Below are 12,580 nucleotides of genomic sequence, written 5' to 3' on the forward strand. Positions count from 1 at the left end.
GTAGCATTATAAGATGATCTCTCACTAAATTATCAAGAAGTGTTCTCCCTGAGTATGCACCGTTGCCAAAGTTCGTCGTGCCCAGACACCACGTGATGATCGGGTGTGATAAGCTCTACGTCCATCTACAACGGGTGCAAGCCAGTTTTTGCACACGCAGAATACTCAGGTTAAACTTGACGAGCCTAGCATATGCAGATATGGCCTCGGAACACGGAGACCGAAAGGTCGAGCGTGAATCATATAGTAGATATGATCAACATAACGATGTTCACCATTGAAAACTACTCCATCTCACGTGATGATCAGTTATGGTTTAGTTGATTTGGATCACGTGATCACTTAGAAGATTAGAGGGATGTCTATCTAAGTGGGAGTTCTTAAGTAATATGATTAATTGAACTTAAATTTATCATGAACTTAGTCCCTAATAGTATCTTGCTTGTTTATGTTGATTGTAGATAGATGGCTCGTGCTGTTGTTCCGTTGAATTTTAATGCGTTCCTTGAGAAAGCAAAGTTGAAAGATGATGGTAGCAATTATACGGACTGGGTCCGTAACTTGAGGATTATCCTCATTGCTGCTCAGAAGAATTACGTCCTGGAAGCACCGCTGGGTGCCAGGCCTGCTGCTGGAGCAACACCAGATGTTATGAACGTCTGGCAGAGCAAAGCTGATGACTACTCGATAGTTCAGTGTGCCATGCTTTACGGCTTAGAATCGGGACTTCAACGACGTTTTGAACGTCATGGAGCATATGAGATGTTCTAGGAGTTGAAGTTAATATTTCAAGCAAATGCCCGGATTGAGAGATATGAAGTCTCCAATAAGTTCTATAGCTGCAAGATGGAGGAGAACAGTTCTGTCAGTGAGCATATACTCAAAATGTCTGGGTATAATAATCACTTGATTCAATTGGGAGTTAATCTTCCGGATGATTGCGTCATTGATAGAATTCTCCAATCACTGCCACCAAGCTACAAGAGCTTCGTGATGAACTATAATATGCAAGGGATGAACAAGACTATTCCCGAGCTCTTCGCAATGCTAAAAGCTGCGGAGGTAGAAATCAAGAAGGAGCATCAAGTGTTGATGGTTAACAAGACCACTAGTTTCAAGAAAAAGGGCAAAGGGAAGAAGAAGGGGAACTTCAAGAAGAACGGCAAGCAAGTTGCTGCTCAAGAGAAGAAACCCAAGTCTGGACCTAAGCCTGAAACTGAGTGCTTCTACTACAAGCAGACTGGTCACTGGAAGCGGAACTGCCCCAAGTATTTGGCGGATAAGAAGGATGGCAAGGTGAACAAAGGTATATGTGATATACATGTTATTGATGTGTACCTTACTAGAGCTCACAGTAGCACCTGGGTATTTGATACTGGTTCTGTTGCTAATATTTGCAACTCGAAACAGGGACTACGGAATAAGCGGGCACTGGCAAAGGACGAGGTGACGATGCGCGTGGGAAACGGTTCCAAAGTCGATGTGATCGCGGTCGGCACGCTACCTCTACATCTACCTTCGGGATTAATATTAGACCTAAATAATTGTTATTTGGTGCCAGCGTTGAGCATGAACATTATATCTGGATCTTGTTTAATGCGAGACGGTTATTCATTTAAATCAGAGAATAATGGTTGTTCTATTTATATGAGCAATATCTTTTATGGTCATGCACCCTTGAAGAGTGGTCTATTCTTATTGAATCTCGATAGTAGTAATACACATATTCATAATGTTGAAGCCAAAAGATGCAGAGTTGATAATGAAAGTGCAACTTATTTGTGGCACTGTCCTTTAGGTCATATCGGAGTAAAGTGCATGAAGAAACTCCATACTGATGGACTTTTGGAACCACTTGATTATGAATCACTTGGTACTTGCGAACCGTGCCTCATGGGCAAGATGACTAAAACACCGTTCTCCGGTACTATGGAGAGAGCAACAGATTTGTTGGAAATCATACATACCGATGTATGTGGTCCGATGAATATTGAGGCTCGTGGCGGATATCGTTATTTTCTCACCTTCACAGATGATTTAAGCAGATATGGTTATATCTACTTAATGAAACATAAGTCTGAAACATTTGAAAAGTTCAAAGAATTTCAGAGTGAAGTTGAAAATCATCGTAACAAGAAAATAAAGTTTCTACATCTGATCGTGGAGGAGAATATTTGAGTTACGAGTTTGGTGTACATTTGAAAAACTGTGGAATAGTTTCGCAACTCACGCCACCCGGAACACCACAGCGTAATGGTGTGTCCGAACGTCGTAAATCGTACTTTACTAGATATGGTGGGATCTATGATGTCTCTTACAGATTTACCGCTATCGTTTTGGGGTTATGCTTTAGAGACGGCCGCATTCACGATAAATAGGGCACCATCAAAATCCCTTGAGATGACACCTTATGAACTATGGTTTGGCAAGAAACCAAAGTTGTCGTTTCTTAAAGTTTGGGGCTGCGATGCTTATGTGAAAAAGCTTCAACCTGATAAGCTCGAACCCAAATCGGAGACATGTGTCTTCATAGGATACCCAAAGGAGACTGTTGGGTACACCTTCTATCACAGATCCGAAGGCAAGACATTCGTTGCTAAGAATGGATCCTTTCTAGAGAAGGAGTTTCTCTCGAAAGAAGTGAGTGGGAGGAAAGTAGAACTTGACGAGGTAACTGTACCTGCTCCCTTACTGGAAAGTAGTACATCACAGAAAACTGTTCCAGTGACACCTACACCAGTTAGTGAGGAAGCTAATGATAATGATCATGGAACTTCAGATCAAGATACTACTGAACCTCGTAGATCAACCAGAGTAAGATCCGCACCAGAGTGGTACGGTAATCCTGTTCTGGAAGTCATGCTACTAGATCATGATGAACCTACGAACTATGAAGAAGCGATGGTGAGCCCAGATTCCGCAAAGTGGCTTGAAGCCATGAAATCTGAGATGTGATCCATGTATGAGAACAAAGTATGGACTTTGGTTGACTTGCCCGATGATCGGCAAGCAATTGAGAATAAATGGATCTTCAAGAAGAAGACTGACGCTGATGGTAATGTTACTGTCTACAAAGCTCAACTTGTCGCAAAAGGTTTTCGGCAAGTTCAAGGGATTGACTACGATGAGACCTTCTCACCAGTAGCGATGCTTAAGTCAGTCTGAATCATGTTAGCGATTGCCGCATTTTATGATTATGAAATTTGGCAAATGGATGTCAAAACTGCATTCCTGAATGGATTTCTGGAAGAAGCGTTGTATATGATGCAACCAGAAGGTTTTGTCAATCCAAAGGGAGCTAACAAAGTGTGCAAGCTCCAGCAATCCATTTATGGACTGGTGCAAGCCTCTCGGAGTTGGAATAAACGCTTTGATAGTGTGATCAAAGCATTTGGTTTTATACAGACTTTCGGATAAGCCTGTATTTATAAGAAAGTGAGTGGGAACTCTGTAGCATTTTTGATATTATATGTGGATGACATATTGCTAATTGGAAATGATATAGAATTTCTGGATAGCATAAAGGGATACTTGAATAAGAGTTTTTCAATGAAAGACCTCGGTGAAGCTGCTTACATATTAGGCATTAAGATCTATAGAGATAGATCAAGACGCTTAATTGGACTTTCACAAAGCACATACCTTGACAAAATTTTGAAAAAGTTCAAAATGGATCAAGCAAAGAAAGGGTTCTTACCTGTCTTACAAGGTGTGAAGTTGAGTAAGACTCAATGCCCGACCACTGCAGAAGATAGAGAGAAAATGAAAGATGTTCCCTATGCTTCAGCCATAGGCTCTATCATGTATGCAATGTTGTGTACCAGACCTGATGTGTGCCTTGCTATAAGTTTAGCAGGGAGGTACAAAAGTAATCCAGGAGTGGATCACTGGACAGCGGTCAAGAACATCCTGAAATACCTGAAAAGGACTAAGGATATGTTTCTCGTATATGGAGGTGACAAAGAGCTCACCGTAAAAGGTTACGTTGATGCAAGCTTTGACACTGATCCGGACGATTCTAAATCGCAAACCGGATACGTGTTTACATTAAACTGTGGAGCTGTCAGTTGGTGCAGTTCTAAACAAAGCGTCGTAGCAGGATCTACATGTGAAGCGGAGTACATAGCTGCTTCGGAAGCAGCGAACGAAGGAGTCTGGATGAAGGAGTTCATATCCGATCTAGGTGTCATACCTAGTGCATCGGGTCCAATGAAAATCTTCTGTGACAATACTGGTGCAATTGCCTTGGCAAAGGAATCCAGATTTGATAAAAGGACCAAGCACATCAAGAGACGCTTCAACTCCATCCGGGATCTAGTCTAGGTGGGAGACATAGAGATTTGCAAGATACATACGGATCTGAATGTTGCAGACCCGTTGACTGAGCCTCTTCCACGAGCAAAACATGATCAGCACCAAGGCTCCATGGGTGTTAGAATCATTACAGTGTAATCTAGATTATTGACTCTAGTGCAAGTGGGAGACTGAAGGAAATATGCCCTAGAGGCAATAATAAAGTTATTATTTATTTCCTTATAACCATGATAAATGTTTATCATTCATGCTAGAATTGTATTAACCAGAAACATAATACATGTGTGAATACATAGACAAACAAAGTGTCACTAGTATGCCTCTACTTGACTAGCTCGTTAATCAAAGATGGTTATGTTTCCTAACCATAAACAATGAGTTGTTATTTGATTAACGAGGTCACATCATTAGTTGAATGATCTGATTGACATGACCCATTCCATTAGCTTAGCACCCGATCGTTTAGTATGTTGCTATTGCTTCCTTCATGACTTATACATGTTCCTATAACTATGAGATTATGCAACTCCCGTTTACCGGAGGAACACTTTGGGTACTACCAAACGTCACAACATAACTGGGTGATTATAAAGGAGTACTACAGGTGTCTCCAAAGGTACATGTTGGGTTGGCGTATTTCGAGATTAGGATTTGTCACTCCGATTGTCGGAGAGGTATCTCTGGGCCCTCTCGGTAATGCACATCACATAAGCCTTGCAAGCATTACAACTAATATGTTAGTTGTGAAATGATGTATTACGGAACGAGTAAAGAGACTTGCCGGTAACGAGATTGAACTAGGTATTGGATACCGACGATCGAATCTCGGGCAAGTAACATACCGATGACAAAGGGAACAACGTATGTTGTTATGCGGTCTAACCGATAAAGATCTTCGTAGAATATGTAGGAGCCAATATGGGCATCCAGGTCCCGCTATTGGTTATTGACCGGAGACGTGTCTCGGTCATGTCTACATTGTTCTCGAACCCGTAGGGTCCGCACGCTTAAGGTTACGATGATAGTTATATTATGAGTTTATGCATTTTGATGTATCGAAGGTTGTTCGGAGTCCCAGATGTGATCACGGACATGACGAGGAGTCTCGAAATGGCCGAGACGTAAAGATTGATATATTGAAAGCCTATGTTTGGATATCGGAAGTGTTCCGGGTGAAATCAGGATTTTACCGGAGTACCGGGAAGGTTACCGGAACCCCCCGGGAGCTAAATGGGCCATGATGGGCCTTAGTGGAAAAGAGAAGAGGCAGCCCTACATGGGCTGTGCGCCTCCCCCTTCCCCTAGTCCTATTAGGACTAGGAGAGGTGGCCGGCCCCCTCTCTCTCTTTTCCCCCTCCGCGAATCCTATTCCAACTAGGATTGGGGGGAGGGGGGGGGGGAATCCTACTCCCAGAGGGAGTAGGACTCTCCTGGCGCACCCCTTGTGGCCGGCCAGCCTCCCCCCTTTGGTCCTTTATATACTGAGGTAGAGGCACCCTAGAACACACAAGTTGATCCACGTGATCTATTCCTTAGCCGTGTGCGGTGCCCCCAGCCACCATATTCCTCGATAATACTGTAGCGGAGTTTAGGCGAAGCCCTGCTGCTGTAGTGCATCAAGATAGTCACCACGCCGTCGTGCTGACGGAACTCTTCCCCGACACTTTGCTGGATCGGAGTCCGGGTATCGTCATCGAGCTGAACGTGTGCTCGAACTCGGAGGTGCCGTAGTTTCGGTGCTTGATCGGTTGGATCGTGAAGACGTACGACTACTTCCTCTACGTCGTGTCACCGCTTCCGCAGTCGGTCTGCGTTGGGTACGTAGACAACACTCTCCCCTCTCGTTGCTATGCATCACATGATCTTGCGTGTGCGTAGGAAATTTTTTGAAATTACTACGAAACCCAACAAGCGCAACTCGTGGCGCGTTCTAATGGCTCAGGAGGCCAGGCACCACGCCGTCCTGATGGAGATGAGACGGTCCTCAAGGAACCACCTGAGCCCCCAGAGCCTCCTGAGGCTCAGGGCCCCTGTGGCTCATGAGGAGCAACCCCTTCGCTGCACACCTTCAGCTGCCCCAACTCTCCTTCGTCAACATAACCAGGTGACGTTTTCCAAGTTCATTCAGCTGGGAGCGCCCCTCGGGCTGCATCATTCCCAGGTCGCGTGGGTTCGTCCCTGTGGCATGTATCCCTTTTTTTATGTTTTTAGCTTACCTTGTTGGGAGCGCTCCTCGGGCTGCATCATCCCCAAGCCGCTCGGGCCTGACCCAGTGGCATGTATCTCCCATGCACTTATTTAAGCCAGCTACTCTCATGTTTGATCTACCTATGATTACTACTTGCTCGATCGCCACCCATCATGGGGACCGCGCGCCGGCCTTCTTTCTTCAGGACCCTTCGCGTGAGTAAATTGAACATGGCGTCTATGCTCGGGTCCGTCCCTGTAGCGTCGATAAATTCAACGGCTGAGCTCTGTCTGGTGGGCCGGCCCCGTCTACGTCACCTCCTGGGGGCCGTTGGTGCTTGGCTTTCTCACGTGATAACCTCAGGAGATTCGTTCGGCGCAGGTTGTCTGACCACCTCGCAGGACAAGCACAACAAACAAGAACCAAGACCAGGCGCAACCCGCCTTGAGGTGGGGCCCCGTGAGTTCCGCGCTGGCTCACGAGTGCCCAGATACACCTCGTCTAGCCCTGCCGTGCAAGCCACGTGTCACGACGGGGCTGTACACGCCTCGGGGGATCTCCGCAGAGGGAGCCCCCCTCCCACGCACAAGTGGAAGCACCATGCTCCGCACTGGCCGTCGACACTGCCGAGGAGCGGCTATGCCCGTGCACAAGCGGAAGCACTATGCTCCACGCTGGTGATAAACAACTGAGGGCGGCTTCACTGTCGTACCAACCTCAGGGAGCCACAGAGCTCAATGTTCGGCCTCACCGCAACGCCTCCCCTCAGGAAAGCCGCGCGAGGGGGCTGGGCACGGGGGCTGCACTCGGGTCACGCCCAAGTGTACGCCACCCAGCCAGGTCTCCTGAACCTGGTCGTCGCACGCCCCTCCCGAGCCGGGTCTCGGCGAGAGCAAATTTATAGAGAATATTTGCGCTTCAAGGGGGACTCCTAAGCATCGCGACTCATGAGCCTAACTGGTCACGTAGCCCCTCACACCTTGGTCCGTCCTGGTCTCCAGTCGGTCCAACAGCGGTTGAGGTATGTGCGGGGCCGGGCTCTACCGACATAGAACATTAACCTATCCTCGCGTACTCTCCCTGTAAGCTGTTTGCTCTTCAAGGGGGATTCCTGAGCATCGCAACTCAGGAGCCTAACTGGTCACGTAGCCCCTCACTCCTTGGCCCGTCCTGGTCTCCGGTCGGCCCAACGGCGGTTGAGGTATGCACGGGGACGGGCTCTGCCGACGCAGAATACAAAGCAAATAGGAAGAAAATCGCAAAATCTCGAAGCAAATATTACAAGACATATTGTTCTCACAATATCAAATGAAAGTTTAACGCCTCCACGAGGCCTGATGCATATTGCAGGAATAAAATAGGAAAGCAGCCGCAGGTCACCCCTGGACACCGCCATCTGCAGCATCGGTGGCATCGCCGGTCGAGGGAGCGAGGATGAAGCCGCAGAACTTCTTCAGCAGGGCCTCCACCTGACCTTTCACGGCTGCGGCAGCGGCCGCACAACGTTCATCAGCCACAGGCTCCAACAGCTCGTCGAGACGAGCATTGGGGTCGCGAAGGTACAGATGGCTGAAGACACACGTCAGCGCAGCTGAAGAAAGGACACGAGCCTCTGCCTCAGCCATGGGACCGATGCCCTCCACGACTTCCTCAAGCGCCTTCACCAAGTGGGGAAGCAGCTGAGCAGGGCCATCCTCGTCGGTGGTCAGCGGCTTCTCCGGGCCCTTCTCGTACAATGACTTCAGCGTCGCGCTGGACCTCTTCTCAAGAAGCGAGAAGGCCTCGCGGTCTTCGGCCAACACCTTCACCTTGGCGTCGAGCTCGGCCTCCCTCGTCTTCGCCTTCTGCTCCAGTTCCTCCAGTCGGCTGCGCTCCGCGACCTGCGCCTTCGTCAGCTTCCCCAGCTCGGCGTCGCGGCCCTTGATGGCATCCTCCCGAGCCTTCATCTCCTTCCCCTTCGCTTCGTGGTCGCGTGCTTCCTTTGCGCGCTCGTCGCGCAGCCTCTTCAGCTCGCCCTCTACCTCTCGACAGCGGTCACGGGCGGCCTCGGCGTCCTTCTGCGCCACCTCATGATCGACCGCAGCTCTAGCGGCGGCCTGCTTCTCCTTCTCGGAGGCCGCAGCGGCCTGGCTCAGCGACACTCGAGTGGCCGAGTCGGAGTGAAGCCAGCCCGAGGCCAGCTCCAGGCGCCCGGCCACTAGGTGCGGGTCCACACCCAGGAGGTCTTCCTGCAGCTTGGCCATCCCCGAGAAATCTTACTCAACTTTTGTCTTTTCATAGCTTGTTTCGATCTATAAGTTGCACCCTCTATCTGTGCGTGGAGTGACTAAGAATCTTTTGGTGCTAGGTGGTATGTAATTGCACATTCATTCACACTAACCTTGTAATCTGCACTTCTGCAGTTCATCTTTCTTTTTGTTATTGTTCTCTTATCAAAATCTACTTCAATTATATTTGTTGTACTGTGCTAGGGACTTTATCATCATTTTGTTATTTCATAACATCAATGTTATCACAAAAATTAGTATTATTCACCTATAGAAAAGTAGATTTCTTCATGAAAAATATATTACCGCCTATTATTAGTGCCATAGCCAGCATTCTAGGGCTGCCTTTAACAGTGTTATTGTTGTAAACTTGTTGAAAACATGATTCAGTTGGAATATCCTCTTTTTTTGTCACAATGGACTGTAGGGCAACACCCCCTGAATATATTCTTGTGAGAAATGAAATGCTAAAAGTAGATAAAGCTATTGCAGAGGGCAAATATGTTTTGAAGAGCTTGTAGATAACCTGTAGACCTCAACTGGTTCATCGTAGGAACAAAGCGGAACTGTGGAGTGAGGAAAATTTAAGCTCTAAAACAACCTACGTCGATTCTGATAAAAATAGATTGATGGAATGTGGTCTAGGACTGTAGGTTAAACTTGTAGGTATTTGATTGTGATTTTCATTTTCATTTTCCCAACTGACTCATTCATTATATATCTTGTAGGTATTTGATTGTGATTGATGGCGTGAATACACATGAGTTGTACGACGTACTATCTGCATTCTCTTGGGCTGATGGAATGGACGGCAGAATTATCATGACGACGACCATTCAACTACCAGCAGCGACATGCTGCAAATGTGGCAATGGTTCATCACTTGCTATGGATAGCACAAGCCAGGTTTTCATTGGGGAGCTGACAGAGAGTGGATTTATGGAGGCCTGCCTCCATCTTCGTGATGACACACTGGCAAGAATGCACCGCAGCAACAACGAGATCCTATCCAGCCCCGTTGTCCAGGACTTATTGCTGTATTTCTGCATGTTCCCACGCGATCATCCTGTCAGGAGGAATCCCCTGATAAGGAGATGGCTGGCTGAAGGGCTTGTGTTTCCTCAGCCTGAAACAGAGAATTTTTCCCAGGATGTTGCGGTCAAGAATTTGGAGAGCCTCATCAGCCGCAACATCATTCAGCCCATTCAAGTGACGACCTATGGAAATGTGAAGAAATGCCAAACTTCTGGGATAATGCTCACCTCCATTTCCAGCAAATCCAAGTCACAGAATTTCATCACCATGTTGTGTGGCGGCCAGACAACAGAGAAGAATCTGCCGGGCAAAGAGATTCGCCGGCAAATGGGCCACTGAATTTGCCAAAGGAGTTATCTCGTCTCCATACTCTGGCAGTATTCCCTGATGATACAAATGTGACCAGGCATCAAGCTAATTTGAATTATGCCGAGTATAAGCTACTGCGAGTTTTGGACCTCAAAGAATGTGCTGATGTGAAAGCAGAACATGTTGGCAAAATATGTGACCTGTTGCTGCTCAAATATCTGAGCCTCGGAGACAGTATTGACAAGGTTCCAAGGAAAATAGCGAAGCTAAAATGGTTGGAGACTCTTGACATGAGGAGAACCCAGGTAGTGATGTTGCCAATTGAAGTCCTCCACCTCCCCGGGTTGAAACACCTCCTTGGAAAGTTTCAGTTACTTGAAGGTGACTGCACACATAAGAAGCTAGAGAAGCTCTTGTCAGAAGATAGTGAATTGCAGAGGCTTTCTGGATTTGTCACTGACAAAAACGAAGGGTTTGCGCAGCTGATGAGTCGCATGGGGAAGTTGAGGAAGGTGAAAATATGGTGCGATTCCACTGCAGATGTGATGAAACTAGTTTGTGTTTTAGGGGCCACGGAGAAATTCATTTGCGGAGGCCTGGATATGACAAGAGTTGACCGTTCCTTATCTATCGACCTCCAAGGATGCCCAACAGAATGCTCAGAACAATTCATGGATTCTCTGCAAGCTACAGGCCGTCTTACCTCGCTCAAATTGCGCGGAAAGCTGATGCGACTCCCTCAGTTCAAGGCAAAGCTGAACTACATCGAGGAGTTGTGCCTCTCAAGAACTAATCTGAGCGGGGACACAATCCTAGATGGCCTGTCTGAACTTAGAATGACACTTAAGTATCTTAAACTGGTAGAAGATAAGCTTGGGCACTTGGTCATAAAACCGGAGCATTTCCGAAGCCTGAAGGGGTTATGCCTTGTGGGCGAGCAAAGTATGGAGGACATAACAATCCAAGATGAAGCTATGCCCTACCTTGTGTCACTTCATATGCTTTGTGAAGCTCTAGGTAATCTTCCTGGCGTCGACATCACACGCATGGCAAGGCTAAAAGAAGTCGCGCTCCATTCTGGAGTACAAGAGTCGATAAAGGATGGGTGGCAAACAGCTGCAATGAACCATCCTAATAGACCCAGCGTTTTGTTTATCCACCATGCTAACTCCTCACCTAGAGGCTCTCCGCCGTGCCAAGCAACAGCGGAAATTGCAAATCAGACCAAACCTATTGGGAGAAAATTCACCGCCTCCATCATGGGTGGCATCTTTGGTTGTGCACGGCCAAGATCCTGATGCACTGAATCAGCCTCATGGAACACGGTTAGTTTTGTTTCCATTTCCTCCTGCCTATTAGTCTTCAACTTGTACTCCCAGATATAATGAAATTAGCCCTTTTTTTTTACTGTCTGCAGTGCAAACCTATTGCAACCATTCACTGATCGATGATGTGTGTGCTGCACGACCGTCGGGAGGCGTGGCCACAGGGTGGCCAAATGTGCGGTCTTCTCCTGTGCGGTGTGGCTGCCGGTAGTGAGTAGATTGAGATGAAGATGACGCAGCTTCTTCGTGATGATCGTTAGCAAGTTACAAGCAAATCCTGTTAACTTTTCAATGAAGTTTAGAGGGTTACACACAATGTCAAGAACGAAGTAAACAAATCCTGCCATACAGGTACATTATGTAGAGGAGTTGTCGATTCCTAGTTTCCTACCATAGAGAGTTCATCAATTTGATTCAATAGATTGAGTTTGTACAATGGAATAGCCGTCTGCCTCTGTTCACATCAGGGATGCAAATGCAACGAATGAAGTGTTCAAACTTGGCGTGTAGAGCTCTTAACCAGAGCAGCAGTTCACATGAACAGTGTTCAGACATCAATCACAATCTTCTTAGTAAAATCTGGGGCTGCATGGGAGCAGTTGTTGAAAACTGCCATGGTGTAACACTTATGGTTTCTTCAATCACGAGATCACCTGGATATTGTAGCCAGTTACAGCCAGAGAATGATTATGGTATGATCTACTAGTTCGGTTCCGTTCGGGAGCTGCGGCGGAACCAAATGCGTCCTAGGTTCACTCGGATTCAGTCACAACCTTGTTACAGGATTCAAGTGACCGTTCATTCTGCAGGTCTGCAAGAGGAATTGGGGAAGGAAGAGCCAGCCTGATCGATCCCTCTGTGTGCCTTCACTCTGCTCCCTCCTTTGCCCTTTTTTGCTTTTTTTTTGAGGAAATGCCCTTTTTTTTTCTGTGTTCCGACCCAATTCTGTTCCCAGCGAAGCGTGGGCTGGGCTGGGCTTCCTTCTGGGCCTTGACTTGCTCTTGCTGGAGGCCTGGAGCCTGCTTGGCACTCTACTTCAGTAAGTTGGTGCTTTGTCTCAAAAAAAAAGTAACTTGGTGCTTGGACGGACGGAGGTGCTGACAGACACCGTTCCAGGCGTCTCTTCATGTCTGTGCCTCAGG

The 12,580-nt window shown here is 47.2% G+C and overlaps 1 pseudogene; it reads left to right on the top strand.

Moving 5' to 3' along the window:
* Positions 1-9,185: 9,185 nt before the first annotated feature.
* Positions 9,186-11,921, top strand: LOC119300343 (annotated as a pseudogene).
* The last annotated feature ends 659 nt before the right edge of the window (positions 11,922-12,580 follow it).

Source organism: Triticum dicoccoides, chromosome 5A, assembly GCF_002162155.2.
Source record: "Triticum dicoccoides isolate Atlit2015 ecotype Zavitan chromosome 5A, WEW_v2.0, whole genome shotgun sequence".
Lineage (NCBI taxonomy): Eukaryota > Viridiplantae > Streptophyta > Magnoliopsida > Poales > Poaceae > Triticum > Triticum dicoccoides.